The 14,909-nt window shown below is 48.0% G+C and overlaps 1 long non-coding RNA gene across 1 annotated transcript in view; it reads left to right on the top strand.

Moving 5' to 3' along the window:
- The first annotated feature begins 13,535 nt into the window (after positions 1 to 13,535).
- LOC141916892 (uncharacterized) overlaps positions 13,536 to 14,909 on the top strand; it is a 63,657-nt gene continuing 62,283 nt past the window's right edge. Inside the window, exon 1 of the long non-coding RNA XR_012621219.1 lies at positions 13,536 to 14,639. This is a non-coding gene — a long non-coding RNA (uncharacterized LOC141916892). The remainder of the gene's footprint in view (positions 14,640 to 14,909) is intronic.

Below are 14,909 nucleotides of genomic sequence, written 5' to 3' on the forward strand. Positions count from 1 at the left end.
GGCCGAGCGGGGCCGCCCCACGCAGCCGCTCCGGAGGGGCCGGGCGGGGGCGGCGGGGGCGGCCGGGGGGAGGCGGAGGAGAGAGGGGGGAGGAGGAGGAGGAGGAGGAGGAGGAGAAGAAGAGGGGGGAGGAGGAGGGGGGGAGACAGAGGGAGGGGGGGGAGGCTGCTTCTCCCTGTCTCCAAGTCAGGCTCTGAACACGAACTGGCTTTTTTTTTTTTTTTTTGCCTCTTTTTTTTTCTTTTTTTTGCCTCTCTTTCTTTTTTTTTTTTTTTTTGCCTTTTTTTTTTTTTTTTCGCCTTTCTCCTGGAAGAGTGCAGGCACACATTACGCGAAACCCACAGCCTTTCGCGATACACAGCTCGAAACGCTCTAGTTTATTTATATAGCCCCTCCACCCTCGGCTCTTCCCACCCGTCCCCAAATTCCCTAGAAATCCAGCTAAGGCGTGGGGAAGAGGGGAAAGCGGTTTTGGAGGGGAGGGAATTATTTATTTTTGTTTTGTTTGGGGATTGTTTTGGTTTGGGCTTTTTTTTTTTCTGTTTGGTTTTTTTTTTTTTTTTCTTTGCATACAAAAATAAGTGAAGAAGATTTTGCAAGGTAGGTTTCTCTGTGTGTGTGTGCGTGCGTGTGTATGTGTGTGCAGGTGTTTTGCTTTTGCTTTTTGCAAAGTTTCCTGATTTCAGCTGTTAGATGCTTTTACAAGAAGTAGACTTCTCTGATTTGTTCTGCTGCCTGCCTTTGAAAAGACTGGACAACATTGCATTCCCCCTCCTTGCAAAGAGTTCCCTAGGCTGTCGTGTCGTGTGTCCTGTGTATTTGATGTTCCTGCAGGAAAGCATGCTAGTTTGCAAGCTCAAACTGCAGCCAGGGAGCTCTGTATTTAAGACCCCCCCACACTTTTTGCAGAGGCTGCAACTTTCACTTCGTCACATTTTGGGGTGGGGGGGGAGAAGGAAGGCATCGACTCACTCGGGTAACAAGCTTGCAGATTCAATTTTAATTGCAAAAAGAGTCCAAGTCAGCAGCGTTAAAGCTTAAGGAGGGTGGAAGGGAGTTGACATTTCTTGCATAGAGAATTCGCTACCCCTGGGAATAGACTGAAAGCCCGGCGGGGAGGTGGGGAGGGGGATAGGCAAAATAATAAGAAAGTAAACGATGAGACAAAATACTAATTAAAGTGATGCAGGAAAGTGAGAGGCTGTTACAAGCTCTAACCACCTGTAGAGGGAAATCTTTATACATAGTAATTTCTGATAGCTGATCTATAAAGAAACTAAAGAGAATTCCATGTTCCAAACTTTGCTGCTCTGCAATGTGCAAGCCGAGATGCCAAGCTGCTCGGTTAATTCTCGGGGGCTTGCAAACTGCAGAGCCTGGTAGCTCGGGAGAAACTAGGGTTTAGCAGCTACTGAGCCTTAGTCTCCACCTTGGCTGCAGCCATCTGTGGTACATGTCCTGGTTTTCTTTAATGCTGCTGCACTCGACGTGGTTATCAACAGATGTCTTGCCTGAGAAGAGTGGGTTTGATTTATTGCTAATTTCAAGTGGGTTTCTTAATTGGGAAAAGTTGGATGGTCTCTGCTGTCTGAGGGGAAGGTTTCCAAAGTAGCCGTGAGGACCGACCGCTCTAACCCGTGGAAAGCCCTTTCTCCTCAGAGAACCCTGCTCAACATCTGTGTAAGCAAAAGAGTAATGACTAACACCGTGTGATAACTGGCACAGGGCACGATGTGAGTAATGTGCCACATCTCGTGCAGTGCCTGTTCTTCTGAGGAAACCCAGGGCACTCAGCGGAGCCGTGAAGCAGCCTGACCTCAGAGGGGACCCAACATGCACTGCAGGGTGATGGCCAAATGCCTCAGAGGTGTGAGGTGGCGCTGGAAGTCAAAGCCGTGGCAGGTGGTGCAGAAAGTCAAAAGTGAAGTAGTTTGGAGGCAGCCTTTTCCCTTCTCGCTTGCTCATGCGCTGTTTTCACCCATTGTCATGAAGTGCAGATCTGTCAGGAATGGGCCAGGAGTTACAAAGGCCTCATCTCTTAATTCTCCCACCTATGGCACCGTTGGTCCACCTCCTCTGCAGAAATACGGAGATCTTAAGTTAGCTTGGCCTTGAATCACCTCTACTGCCATCTGTTCACCCCTCACCTGTCATTTGCCTATCCAGCCGGGAAAAGGTGGAAATCCTGTGGTTTATTGCTGTGAGTCTTGATGCGTACGTCATTGGGGTCATCTGATTAGTGAGAACTGCAGGAGGTGAAGCACCGTGGGGCAGTGCCATTCTCTTCTTTCCTCTGCATAGCATTACAACAGCTGGAGTCCAGCTGGGGGTGCTGGTTTAGGTCCAACCTGTGCCCTCCTAATATTCATTAAGTGCCTCTGAGTCCTGGTTCAATGACCTGTATCATCTCCTGCCAAAAAAGCAAGTTGTTCCCAACCCTCATTTTCTGAGGTTTGGGCTTCATCTGTTTTCTTTTCTCTGCTCCTCACCCCCACCCCCAAAACTTTGACTGATCTGGATAGCTGGGCGTTTGGAAATGCCACCAGGTTCAAAGAGCTTCAGGAGCTCCTCGCTTGCCACTTCAAGGAAGCAGTCTGTGACAGAATGACTCTTGCTAATGAGTTTTCATTAACTCCTTCCACTTTCCCTTCTCTGGGAACTTCTGAGGTCCTACACATGGTCTTCTCAGTACAAACTCTCTTTAACCCAGATATTCTCACATCCACTTCACCTATGAGTCACTGCACTTTCTAGCCTACAATTACATTTGCATAGCTTGTGCAATAGAGGGAATTCTCCAGCTTGCACACAGCTCATCTACCTTCCTGCAGCATTCCAGATGCTGTGTCTTTTCATGTCAGGTTTAGAAGGATTCTCTGTGTTGGGAGAGCTAACCACTACCTCCTTTTCTGCCCTCTCCTTTCCCTCCGCTTCCATCTCCTCCTAGTCCAACAAGGAACAGGACTGCGCCAACACGGGAGCGTACCCTGAAAGTGCTTATCTAGGTTGAGATGCTTGTGCTGAAGGATGTTCCTTATTAAGGTTCCTCCTGCTTTGCGTGTTCTGCTACTCCTAATTTTCTCATGTCAAACTATGTCCTGTGACACCGCTTATCTCAAGGAGGCCACATAAGCTAATTCTAAAATGAAGCTTCTATTCAAGATGGTGGTAGCATATGCCACCATGCAACACAGTAAGAGTGTCAGAGGGAATATCCATGTAGATGAAAATCCTACATTTCTTCTCCAAGTACTCCTCCGATTGTCTTAATAATAATTGTGTTGTGCTATTAGAGCTCTAGATACAGTCTTCATAGTAAAGGGGCAGCTAAGCTAGCACTTTCTTACAAAAAACCTTCAGAGAGGCAACCCCATGCTACCTTATATACTCTAGGAATAAGAACCAAAACTCTCTCTTCTACTCAACCATGTGGATGTAGTAGAAGGACTGAACAAAAAGTCAGTGCTGCTGAGGTAGAGCTATATTTTGTTCTTTCATCAGACATCTTATGCTATTTTATGACCATTGATCAACCAGGCTTCAATTGTACTAAATATTGTACTTTATGAGTGGATAAATGGAAGAACAAAACAGTTTATTGCTTGGACTCACCTTTAGTTTATAGAAAAATGAAGAAGAGGGCACAAGTCCACAAACTGTCTGGCGGAAGTATTGCCCTCTCTCAATTCCATTGCAGACCTCTCTGAAAGACACTCCAAACTTCATTGACACCCGTGTGCAGTCTCACTGCCAGGTTAGGTCACCTCTACTTTCTCATTTGAAAAACTAGTATCAAGCCAAGATGAGTGGTTCCACTCATCCACATGCTCCATGGAATATTTTCAATACTCCATGACATTTTTCCCCTTGAAACACCAAGATCATAAATAAGATTGTAAGATGGTCTCACCTCTGGTATTTGCCTTGTTGCAATGCATCTTGCAAATTCCCATTGACTCCCACCATGAGCGTGAGGCCGTGCAGCTTGCTCTTGCCACTTGAGACTTTCCACTCCTCTCTGTTCTACCCAAGACCTCCTTCCTATCAACTTCTGTCTGTCCCTTACTGTGATCTTACCAAAACGATCTGCACAGCTGGAATACCTTTTGGCAAAATTTCATTTTTCCATGTCTCCTCCAAAACACAAAACCATGCTGGGACACAAGTAATTTTCCTCTGTTCTTCGTGGGACTCTGTCTTTGTTCTGTGCCCTTCCATTCGGATTGTAACCTCATGGGACAGGGTCTGAGTCTTGTTCGTTATTTTGTACAGTACCCGCCACATCGTGGGTGGTTAGGTAGCAATGATATAATCTGTCATTATTTCTCTTTTCCTCCCGCCCTGAAGAAGGATCAGCTTTATTTTAATGCCCTAACCTCTGTTTTCAGGTGTTGGGTCCCCGCTGGAACGTTCCACATGGTTACTTTTTGATTCTGTGTTTGCACGGCACCCAATAGAACGGGAGCTTAATCTACAATTGCCAAAATATAGTAATAAGGCTTGCGTTTGAAAGTTTAACATGTGTTGCTAATGTAAGGAGCAAGCAACTGATACAATATTGAAGTAAAAAAGAATTAACACGTTTCTAAATTTAGCTAAGTACTCATTGTCAGTCTTGAACAACAACTCAGGATAGCTTTTATATGCAAACCTTGAACTACTCAGAAAATCATTACAGGGAATATAATTCAGACTTTGTATCTCTGTTCATATAGTCCTACAATAATTGCAATTACTGCAAAAGCAGCACCAAAATGATGATCTGTGAGGGATTTGCAGAAGTGTATGTGTTTCATCAGCTGGCTCTGCAGAAGGCGTTTATAGCAATGTGATAATAGCCTGCACTTCTCTGTTGCTCATCCATGGATCTCCAGATATCCCACTAATACCCAGTAAGTTATGTATGATACTCACTTCCCCATCCAGTTCACATCGTGAGCCGGGGTCAGTATCAATACACGCCTCCTGACATTAAGAGAATGTAAATGTAGCCACAGCAAGGAACAGAGACGCAGCTGCCACCCATCCTTTGCTTCGGTGGGCCCTCCGATGAGGGGACAAGAGGAAGAAAACCACTGTGGTTCCACTACACGCCTTTGGCCACCCGCTGCCTGAAGGTAGTGGTGTGATCAGGTGTATGCAGTGCGGCGGTGTTTCTGAAGACTCTCTTGAGGGCCTCTACTCTTCCGAGGGTTTAGGTGGGTCCTTCTTCCTGTTAATTTCACGGCACGTCTTGTCTTCTCAGTGATAGCTGTTAGTCCAGTAGCTGTCACAGTTTTTCCCTGGGGGAACTGAAGCACGCCTTAACAGGAAAAACTTGTAGATGTTTCCACTCCCGTGCCCAGTCACATGAATTACCGCCTTCCAATTCATGATCAAGCAACATCGTGTACCAATAGCCGTAGTCATTTATTTGGCAAAGGAAAAGGAAGAGAAGTATTGTAAGTTTCTATAGAGAAGCTTCATCAGCTGGGGAAATAAAAGCCATTGCTGCTTGGCCAGCTGGTCCTCCTGGGACTTCCACAAGTTCTGTACACGCTGATGGTTTGCCAGTCACAGTCAGGGAACCATTGGCTTAATTTGTAAACTGTGCGTAGCAAAGACAGCTTGGATCCAAGCAGAAACAGCTTGGGTCTTGGTGCCATTTATAGGGTTGAACTTGCTATTAGCACGCAGTGCATAAATGTGAACTGGTGATAAAAATAGATGTTCAGACAAAAAGTCATGTGTGATCTAGATCTCGTGCTCCATTCATGTTTTAATTTTCCCTGATGTTATTGGAAACTACTTTGCCAGATGTTTCTGCCCTACTGAATGCGGATTTCTGGAAATTCGGGCTCTAGCTAGATAGGAATGCCAGAACTACTGAACGGTGTGAATCTGAGATTTTTCTTACCCCAAAAGGTAAGTAGAGAAGTGACAGATACAATTGCCATCCTGTCCTGGTTTGAATATCCGTTGGATTTTCTGGCTGAGTAGTTCAATCTGGCTATCAAAAATTACGTTAGAAGGAAGAACATATCAGAGGCAACAAATTAGGAAAGAACAGGTGTTACAGGAGCATCAAAGGTCAGGATAAGAGCTCACAAGGCCGTGTCTTCATAACCCTAGGCATCTCACCTTGTCTTTCACCTCACCATATATGAAATGAAGCTAAATGAATGTATTTTCTTTTTTCACCCCACTGTCTTCTTCCTTGAGAGAACTTGATTTTTTTTTTTCTTTGACTGGATCCTTTGGCTTCATCTTCTACTATGTCAGTAAATAAATTCTTCCTAAATTACTTTAATATCACCCCACTTCATATCCCATTCTCTCCCACTGGCTGTGATACTGGCTAGCTTGAGGTAAAGACTAACACAGATTTTTGGCATTTCTTCATCACTGCCTTCTCTTTTTCTGCCAGCACAAGATCCTGTATAATGCACCTCAAAGTGTTGCCTTATCCTTTTGTTCTGGTTTATAACTCTTTCTTCAAGGTGGTTGCCAGATATGTGTGCGCATTATGTTGAAGATCATGGGTCTTGTTCATGAAAAGTTCCATTTTAAAGGCTAATGAAAATCAAATCTTAGTGTAAAGGCTTATCAAATTCATAGCAGAATTCCTCAAAAGTTATGCTCTGAAGTATGATGCCTGTTCACTGTATTTCTTCCATAGGGTCAACTTTTATTAAAAAGTGGTATGATTTTCTTTTGATATCATCCTCAATATTGAGACCTTAGTACTCTTTTCCACCAGCTTCATTACGCTAATGGTTTTCTTCCTTTCAACCCTGTTACATAGAAGTATGTCTCTAGGGTCTGATTTTGCAGCTGTTGGAGGAAGATCCAGTTTCTGTCCTTGTACATGTTATAGCCATGACATATCTCTATAATGTAAACAGAAAAGCTAAAGATAACTGGCATTTCAACCCCAAACTGTTCAAAGTGTTTATTAACGCAATCTGTGGAGATGACCTTAGCACGTGAGTTGTCTATTTTGTTGGTTTCATGGTCTATGCATCCAGATTCTCCAAAACTTCCATAAGTCGAAGTCACAAGTCTTAATAGCCCTCGACCTTCTGACACAGGTGAGACTTTCTTTACTAACATACTGCACAGCCTCTCATTCTCATGTTGGAGGAAAAGCACTCTTTTCCCCCTTGTGCTTCCTTGTATGCTCTGATCTCTCTGATTATTTATGTTGCTGTCTTCTTACTGATAACTTTTATTGATTATCTCAATGCTATAGATATCTTCAAGAGCATCCTGGTTAGGTAAGTAGGTATCGTCTTATCTTCATTTCAAGGGTGGATAAACCAAGCACAAAGCCATGGGCACTTCACCTAAAATTTGAAGAGAACCTCAAAAATATTCCAGGAAAAAACCTTTCCATGAGAAATCTCAGATCAACATTTGCTGTGGCAAATTTGTGATTAGAAGAGATCCTAATCCTCTGCTTTAACTAGCAATTACTCTTCTTCTTCAGGTCCTCTCACTAGCTTATGCTTTGCCACCTATAACAGCCAGTAGATTGTTGAATAGATATTGCTCTAATTTATTTCCATTTCAGTGTGATTGCTCTGGGTACTACGTTTTCCTGTAACAAGAGTTAACTAGTATAAGTTATTGATTGCCCTGATACCAGGTGAATTATATTCAGAAAGCGGAGGTGTTTTGTGAGCTCCTGGTATATCTTGGTGGCACTTCACTCTGTTTCCGGTTGTCTTCTGCCTTCCCTATGTTTGGAAAACACCACATGTCATTCAGCTGCCCAGGTGAACTAGGCCAAGAGCAGACTCTAACTGTCTGTGGGAGTAAGACTGGGTTAGGAGAGTATGTTAGAGCCTTTATATTAATGAATCGGTCCCCGACTGACTGGTCAGCAGAACTCCAAGGCTCTGAGAAGGTAACACTCATACTTCAGCAAAACATCGTTAGGCTGTTTTCCCCTCATTTTGCGGTTCTCCCTCTGGCTGATCCTTGTCTTGAAGAGAGAAGGTGAAAACTGTCTTCTGGGCCAAAATGAGAAAGAGATGGAGCCTTGAACTTGCTTAATCAAAAACCCAAACAAGTAATGAATACCGCTACAATAGCTTTAACTGCAAACTAAACTGCTTTGTAAGTGGCAGTTCATAGTTGTTTTGGGCAGAAATTTTGTGTAGGCTAATATTTAACTGCTACTACTAATAGGAGTATCCCAGTGGGTGCCACTGTCCATCAGGGCAGAGTTTGGAAGGGAAATTTCCAAGGGTGAGGACAACCCGATACACAGATGGTATGTGCCCTGTCTCCAGGAGCTCTAAGTGAAAGGCTGATGGGCGCGACACTGCTTCAGCCCGTGTCAGCAGTATTACTTTTCAGTGGAGGAAAAATTACAGGATCCATTGCTTTCATTAAGACTTCATTGGTAGGGAGGCTTAATTGTTTGGAAACAAGGAGATTGCTGATAACTAAAATATCAAGATAGAAGATAAATTCTCCTTTTAGTGCTTCTAATGATCAGGAGAAGTGGGAACTGCTGTTTGGTACACGATCGCCTGCCAAACGTTCCTTCCAGTTTGGATAGTTTCCATTTCTTTTTTTTTAAGCCAGAGATTCCCTGGGCACTGGACTTTGCTCCAACCAAGCCTTTAGCAGCAGACAGGCAAGACAGGAGATGGCTCTGCTGAGAAGGAGATGACACATTTGGGTGGAGAAACAGAGAGCAAAGGAGGAGGCAGGCTGCTTTTGTGAAATTGAGGTTGGGAGATGGTACTACAGCGTCCAGAAGAACTTGTCGAAGCCTTTGGTAGAAAGATTTAGTTCTTTCACTAAGATTGAGACTTGAGGAAAAAAACCACGCATGTGACCGCAAGGAAGTGCTGAGGATGGGAAGCAGGGAGGAAATTCCAGGCATCTGCCTGGCTGGGGAGGGCCTGAGGTCCAGGAGCCGCAGGGCCTGCCAGCGACCTGCCGCTGCCGAGATCATCCTTTGTACACCACCATGTTGATGCCTTTTCTTTGCAACAGAGAAAAGCTAAAGCTCAACAGCTTTTCTCTGTTCACATGCATAGAGGTGAACACTATAGAGAAATGCAAAGCTCTTAGGGTCTGTGCGGGAGGGAAGAGAGGAGATGGCCATCCCCTCCCTCCGCAGTAGGCCGTGGGTTGTCTGAACACTCTTGGGTCTGAGCAGCAGAAGGTAGTTTAGGTGTGCACACCTCCATCCTTAAACTCCTGAGTGGCCTATCGTTTTTATTCATCCAGGATGAGCTTCGTTGCAACTCCTCGAAGAAGGTATGTTTTGTGGCTGGCTCTCTGGAGTCTTGAGATGGCAAGATCTGTCTTTGGTATAAGGTCTTTCCCTACTGTGGCTTCTGGGCTCCTGCTGCTGTAAAGGCTGACTTTCCAGGTGTATACAGTGAAAACACAGTTTAAGCTGGGTTTTTCTTCCAGATCTGAAGAGCATCTTCCCAGGACTGGGAGAGATGTTGGGTTCGTGGCTGGTGCGTGCGGAGATGTGTGAATGACAATGCGTCTGCTCGCTTCTACCAGGGAGCGCGTGTAGTCATTTTAAATGCTTAATTTATCTCCCCCAGCCTGGCAGTGCCCACAATGTGATCTCATATAGGGGTGTGATGCACACACACCTCCCCGGGTGCTGCTGTAGCGGTAGCGGTAGTTGGCAATGGCATTGTCTGGCTCAAAGAGAGAGAGGGAGAGGGGGAAACAGCCTTACCTCATTGATTGCAGTTTATTAACATTAGGAAATTCATTGTCTGCGAAAGAAGTTGGTAATAATTAAGTGAGTTAATAAATAAGGAATGTGTGTGTACAGATTAGACAGTAAATAACTTACTGGCTTCTTGATTGCCCCGGCATTTTGTTCCTCTCTTCATGCACGGTGTGAGGGGGCTGGTGGTGGGCAGGGTGTAGCAGGGGATTCTCGATACTCACCTGGGGAAGAAACGGTCCCGCAAACCTTGGCTTTCCCTCGGGTGCTGGCGTGTGCGGCTGAGCCTGTCCCCGGGGGCGGGGAGGTTGGTTAATGCTTTTAGTGCCATTTTCCAACAAATGAGAGATGTGTTTTAAAAATAGCAACAGCCCTTTGCGCTTGCCTTTTTTTAGGCATTTTAAGAAAGAGTCTGCGTCCCTTTGTGTCTGGGAGACGGGGAAGACGACCTGCTCTTCAAGGTCCTCATTAGCTCCTCTGGGAGCGTGGAGGGGCTCCTGGTGGCCCCCCTCCCCTCCCGGGCTGCAGGTGTTAATTGTCCCCTCTTCACACACTTAGTGGCGAGCGAGGTCGTTTCAGAGATGTGTTTTGCTTAATGGGAGCTGGGAAAGGTGTGGTGCCTAAAGGAAATACCTCTCCCGGCCAGATAAACCCCGCAGTTGTCAGCCAGACGTTTCTCTTTTGTCTGGTCTCTATTGATGCCTGGATTTGGGGCAGGGGGCTCGGGGGTGAGAGGGGGTGTCTGTGTGTGCCTCTCTGCAAGCTCAGGTTTAGCCAGTTGCGTCCAGACTACAGCAGCATTATCATTTTTAATTGCAATTTCATTTGTTATTCTCTCCCTTTCCCCCACCCTCTCTCTGTATAATCTGGATCATTGCTCTCTGTAGCTGATTCCGTGGGAGACCAAGCAGAGTGCGTGGGTGCAGAATATAGAAAGCCAGAGCCATAGAATCTGTTATTTGCGTCATTCTAGGAGACGGGGCTGTTTGCCTGACAAATATACAGAATTAATCCTGGTTTTATCAATATCTGTCTTTTGCTACAGTAGCCAAATACAAGTGTAAGATGGTAGGGGGACTAGCTGCTGCTGCTGCTGTTGGTCGTATTGGGGGGGGGGGGGGGGAGGCAGGGGGGGGGGCGAGAGGGGGAGAGAGAAAGAAAGGATGCTTAAATATATTCAGCTACCCCCATGCTGTTTGCCTTACAAATATTCCAAAACCTGAGATTTTTATCCAAATTGCTTTTTTTTGTTAAAATTGCTAACCACGAGAAGGGGGGGGGGGGGAAGGGGGGGGGAGATGTTCTTGCAAGGTCTGGCTATGCAGATTGCTCTCCCTGCCTGTGCTTCTGCATGGGATATGTGTGTGTTTTTTAAGAAATATTTCCCTGTCCCCAGCGCATATTCTTTTTTTTTTTTCCCCCCCCTGTCCTCTCCCTCTCTTACAAACACACATATGCACACCCCTCAGGATTTTTGTGCAACTGTACAGAGAGCTGCACAGCACAAAACATGGGGCTTGCTAATTAACTCTTTTCCTCGAATTGAAGTGCCTTACTGCAAGCACAAAGCTCCAAGCACAGACATCTTTTATGATGAACTAGAGCCTCTGAAGAGGAGAATCTGAACGTGACGTCAATAGCTGATAACTGACGCAGCCTTGCAAAGGAGTCTCAGGCTGGCTCCTTGCAGCCTGCAAGCCCTAATGATGCTATTTTTTCCCCAGTCCCCCCTCGTAGTGAATTACTAGAACGCAAACACACACACACCCTTTTTTTTTTTTCATATATATATTTATAGATCCTTTATTCTCCAAACAAAGGATTTTTTAAGGGGGGAAAGGCACTGGGCGGGGAGGAGAGAAATTTTTTTTAAAAAAACAACCCTTCTTTGTGCTGGGTGCAATTCACTGTATGAAACCATCTCTGTCTCTCGGCAAAGCAAACATCCCTGCCTGAAATCCACATTTGTGCACGATGGCAAACTGGTGCATGGTGGTGGTTGTGTTTTTTCCAAAGCCCACTTTATAAAGACACTGCAAGAAGACAGACACAATAATGCTTGCAAGGCAACAGGCAGAGAGGCAGAGACAGACTCAACACAACTGTGGATTAGGGGGTTGTGCAGTAGGACAGCATGGAAGGCGGTCAGTTTGGGGTTTTTGGTGTGGGGGGTGTTTTTGTTGTTTGTGTTTGCTTTTTTTAAAAAAATTCTCTGCAATGATGCACCTAAAGCAACTGTGGATGGTGGTGCAGAAAGAAGCTGGGGTAGGGGGGTGCGTGGTTGGGGTGGTTGTGGTGTAGGGGGGCAGACTTAATGCACATTTAATGTTTTGGACGTAGCGTTCCAGCGAAATGCCTTTGTGTGTGGATTTTTTTCCCCAGTACCTGCTAAAAATAGCATCAGGGTTTTGATCGCGTTCCAGAAATAGACAGAGGGTTGCACTTGTATAAAAAGCGAGCGCGGGTGGAAGAAAACCTGGACATCACCGCAGTATTTTTTTCCAACTCCTGTCTGGAAATTAATTGTTGGATTCCCCCCCCCCCCGCCCCTTCCCTCGCCCCCCCCCCTCTCCCCCCTCCCTCCCCTAACCGAGGAGTTCCCGTTTGGGTAAGTAGTGATCTTTCCTGTGCATGGTGCAGAGAGTGGCTGTGAGTCTTGTCTTTCTTTTATGCATGCCTGGATTCATTTTTTCCCCCCTTTCCTTTCTACTTTTCTTCTAAAGCGAGAGGGGTTGACTCGTCTACAGAAAGAATTTGGTGCATGCACGGAGCCCGGAGACAGGGAATTCTTGCAGAAAGGGGAATCACCCTGTCGGTAAATCTCTGAATCAATAGCGAGCTGCAACTCTCCCTCGCTCTCTCTGTCGGCGCTATTGAGCCCCTCTCCCCACCCGCCCCCCTCTCTATTTTCGCCTGCCGAGGGGGGCCGGGCCGGGGGGGGGGGCGGTGAGGGGGGGGGGGGGGGGAGAGCCGGGCGGCCGCCGGGAGCTGTCCGCGCCCCGGTGCTGAACCCGCCACCGCGGCGGCGGCGGGCGGCCCGGGTGGCCGGTAGCCGGTGGCCGGTGGCCGGTGGCCGGTGGCCGGCGGGCGGGGGCCGCGCAGCGCCGCCCGGGAGCAGCGGCTTCTCCCGCGGAGGTTTCCCCGCCGGCGCGGCGCCGCCCGCCCTTCCCGCCCGCGCGTTTGAAAGAGCCTGTACCTGATGATGGTGCTCCGCAAAATAAGAGGCTATAGGTTGCTTTATTTGGACTCACCCCTTCTCCTCCCACCTCATTTTTCCCCTCTAAGTGCTCACACCTTCCGCAGATCGTGTGTGTGCGAGTGTCTGTTTTTATTATTGCCCGTCCTTCGCGTCCTTAGTCACATCCTCACCAGCTGAGTTGGTGGAATGACTGAATTAGAGGCGAAGTCGCGGGGGATTGTTGTGGTGTGTGCGGAGCAGGGAGCTGTAGGGTTACCTCGGTGCTGCGAACGCCCGGCACCCCCTCACCGCTCCTGGGAGCCGGGGAAGTTCCCGCCAGGCTCTGAGCATGCAGGCTCAGGGGCATCCCGGCTAGCAAAGACATGTCATCAGATTGCATTAAAAGAGACACGGAAACACCGCCCGGCGCTCCCATGCACCCCCCCCCCCCTCCTTCCTCCCCCCTACCCCCCGTGATCCCGCACCACGGTATCCCTCCGAAACCGCCGTGGAGGGGGGCTCCGCCGCAGCCTCAGCCCTGCAAGGGGTGGCAAAACGCCCAAGGCAGACAATAGCCAAGGCAGCGGCTTTCCCCTCGGCACGTTTGGCCGTAGCCTCGCAGTAAAAGCAAGCTTAGAAAATGGTGCACCTACCACACAAAGCCCGGCAAGAATTGCGGATCCTGCAGACAATGGCATGATGCAGCCATGAGCACCAGGGTAGCACGGCACAGGGGGCTGGGGGGTGAGGGCACCTCCCGGCCCAGCCCGCCCGCAATGGCTCTAATCTAGGCACACAAAAGACATAATTTCTTGCAATTAATCAACCACCAGCGCCTGAATTCACAGCACGGTACTCCACCCACGGCTGCCCTTCGTGTCTAAACCGTCCCTTCCCCGAGCTTGCGTGGTCGTATTTACAAGCGGACCCGAGATCTAGTTTGTTTGTTTGGTCGTTTGGGGTTTTTTTTTTTTTAAAGCAAAAAAATCCCCTTACAACACGTGTAGCCAATCATTGCAACTCTTAATATATCGCTATAAAACAGTCATTAGAAACAAGAAATGCCCTCCTTCCTCGCCCCCTCCCTCGCCTTCCCAGCCCTCCCCTCCTAGATCGTTGCCTCTCTTGGCACAATGCATAAGATTACCCTTAACTGGATCCTATTAAATAATTCAATGGTGGCGGTGTAATTTTGGTTGGAAACTGCACGGATTTCCAAGTCGTGACTGTAAAAGTGAGTAATGTGCTCTGGCTGCGTCATGGCTCCAGTCACAGATGGTTCCAAACTGAGGAGAAATCGTGACTTCGACTTGAGACGTCCCCTCTTCCATGAAAAGACCATCCAATCACAACGGCGTCGGGGGGCAGCCGGACTCCGCGGAGCTCGCTTTCTCCTTGCTCTCCCGTCCGTGTGTGTGCGTGTGTGTGCGTGTGCCCGCGCGTGTGTGTGTGTGTGTGTGTGGATAAAATCCTCAACAAGTTGCAGAAGGGGAAGGGAGAGGAGGGGTTAATCCTGGGGAATCTTCTGCACCTAGTGAGATCGTGACCCTCCCACACAGTACAGTAACTTATATACATACCTGGAGGAAGGGACGTTTTGCTTTTGGGCTTTCTAAAAAAAAAAAAAAAAAAAAAAAAAGCAACAACAAAAAAAAGCAAAAAAAACCCCCCAAACCCAACAAAAAACCCCAAAACACTCTTGGTGATGGTTTGATGGTTGCACCCCGCGCGGGACTCCCCGGAGCGGCCAGGGACGCGCCCCGCCAGGTAAGTGCTGGGGGTTTTCAAACTTCTGCTGCCTGCGCTGCCCCGGCCGCCCTGCCCGCGCTGCCCGCGCTGCCCGCGCTCCGCTCCGCCGCGCCGCTGCCGCTGCCGCTGGGCTCGCCGGGGGCTTGGGGGGCGCGGGGCGTCGTGGCGGGCGGGAGCGCCGGTGCCGGCGAGGGGAGGGAGGGAGGGAGGGAGGGAGCCGCGGCGGTGCGGGCTGGGACTGGCGCGGAGGTGTCTCGCGTGGGTTTCCCCGCGCCGTTCGCGCGGGAC

Source organism: Strix aluco, chromosome 31 (genome assembly GCF_031877795.1).
Source record: "Strix aluco isolate bStrAlu1 chromosome 31, bStrAlu1.hap1, whole genome shotgun sequence".
NCBI lineage: Eukaryota > Metazoa > Chordata > Aves > Strigiformes > Strigidae > Strix > Strix aluco.